This window comes from Odontomachus brunneus, unplaced genomic scaffold (genome assembly GCF_010583005.1).
Source record: "Odontomachus brunneus isolate Ranch 3 - 2012 unplaced genomic scaffold, Obru_v1 Obru_scaffold_362, whole genome shotgun sequence".
Classification (NCBI taxonomy): Eukaryota; Metazoa; Arthropoda; class Insecta; order Hymenoptera; family Formicidae; genus Odontomachus; species Odontomachus brunneus.
In genome coordinates this window covers 36,083-38,370 of record NW_022639812.1, presented here as the reverse complement: position 1 = coordinate 38,370, position 2,288 = coordinate 36,083, and positions in this window count along the sequence as shown.

The following is a 2,288-nucleotide window of genomic DNA, read 5'->3' as shown; positions in this document are numbered from 1 at the left end:
TTTATATAAGGAAATTCAAACTTTTAAACCTTTGATCAATCAAGTTAGCACTCTGCAAGAACAAATTACATCGCTACAAGGTAACTCACAACCACGAGTCCTCACACCACAACACATATATGACGAAAGAATTAATTCCCCTATTATCCCCATACAACCTCCTAATCCTCTCGAACCGTCTCCCATTCGTCTAAAAGACATAGTAGATTCGATTCCAAAATATGACGGACAGCGGATGTCCGTATTCCAGTTCAGCAAATTATGCGAACGCGCATTAGATTTAATTCCACATCACCAAGAACCTTATTTAATTCAATTGATACTTAACAAATTAATTGGACACGCGTATACAGCCATCGAGGGCACACACTTTAACACCGTCGCCGCATTGACTCGGAAACTGAAGCAAATTTTTGGACCTAATAAATCATTAAATCAATATAAGGGAGAACTTGGTAACGCTTATATGAAACCGAATGAAAGTATTTTCGACTACATTGCCCGTATTAAAGAATTACGCACAGCTATAATCGACGGAGAACTTGAATGTCATAACAGACTTGACGATTACACAATGGACAGCATCGACTTCGATGTATTAGAAAGTTTCATAAACGGGCTGCCTTCAGAGTTATTAATTCGCGTTAAAATAGAAGGTTATAATAATTTAGACGAAGCATTTATGAAGGCGATACAGATGTCTAAAACCTTACAAACCGAAACACAGAGACGTAAAACCTCTTTTACTAAATCCTATCCCCCTACGCCCCTTACAAGACAAGATACTCCCTTGATTCCCCGAGGAACTTATCCACAAATTGATCCTAATCAACCTCGAAGTATCCTGCAGAGATCCTCTTCACCATTCATCAAACCCCTCGTTCCTGGACAACCTGGTCCCAATGCCCCTTCCGGGAGATTTTGCCGATACTGTAAAACCGACGAACATTTCATAAATGATTGTGTTAAGTTGAAATATCCAAATTCATATCCGCAACAACAAACCGCTCCTCTGATTCAAAATACCGTAACTCAAAATGCTGAGTCGGGAAACGAGACACGCGCTCCGGTAACGAGCGACGTCCGCCGGGACGCGACGGAAAAAACGGGACGTCCGAATGTAAGGTTTCAGGAGACAAACGAGCCAATCCAGTGAAAAACACAATTAAGACAAGCGCTCCAAATGTAATTTTGTCTTCCGAAGACTTAAAGGGAGCCTTCAATTTTATGGTCGATTCAGGGTCCGATGTTAATCTAATAAGGAGGCAATGCCTCAATGATAACGCGAAAATCGATAAAAACGACGAAATGATACTACAAGGTATTTCACCGGAACATATTCGTACCTTAGGCTCTACACTCATTAATTTGCTCGGGAAGCAAACCAAATTCCACATTTTGCCCGAGAATTTTGTACTCAAACAGCATGGTGTCTTAGGCACAGCATTTTTTATTCAGCATGACGCTACTATTAATTATAAGGAAAAATCAATTTCGTGTGGTACAGTACACATTCCGTTCGCCAAGGCAGAACATATAGAAATCAAACCGCGTACCGCGACACCCTTTTGCGTCATAATCACTAACCCCGAAAAATCTCAAGGATATCTCCCACGTCTAGAATCTAAAGACGGTATATTTTTAGGTGACGCTGTTGTCACCAATCGCGAAGGCAAGGCATACTTACCAATTTTCAATACTACTTCAGAGGTGATCGATGCTATAATCCTCCATGTCGAATTGCTCGATTTCGACGTTTTGGATACACAAGTGGTCTCTGGCCGAGGTCAGGAAGATCCTTGTGTTGGTACCGCGACCCGAGGGCTTGCAGGTATCCACGGTCCGTTCTCCCTCCCTTTTAACTCTGAATTAATCGATCATACTCATGAAGATCCCCTTAATCCTATTTTTCCGGACACACTTAATAGTTGCGACCGAGGGCCCGCGACTGTCTGTGGTGCTGTTGAAACCCGAGGGATCTCGACGGCCTATGGTCCTTTTGATTCCATTTCTAATTCAAGCTCTTACTCTCCAGCGTCGAGAGGAGCTGAAATTTTAAAATCATTACGCCTTGACCATTTGAACGATGAAGAAAAAAACATGTAAAATCTTTAATTCTTGAGAATACTGATAGATTCTATTTATCTAATGAAAAATTAGACATTACAAATTCTGCTGAGCATTCAATCTCCACGGTAAATGAAGTACCAATTCACGTCAAGCAATACAGATTTCCCCCGATACATAAAGAAGAAGTAGACAGACAGGTCAACGATTTACTAAAGAAA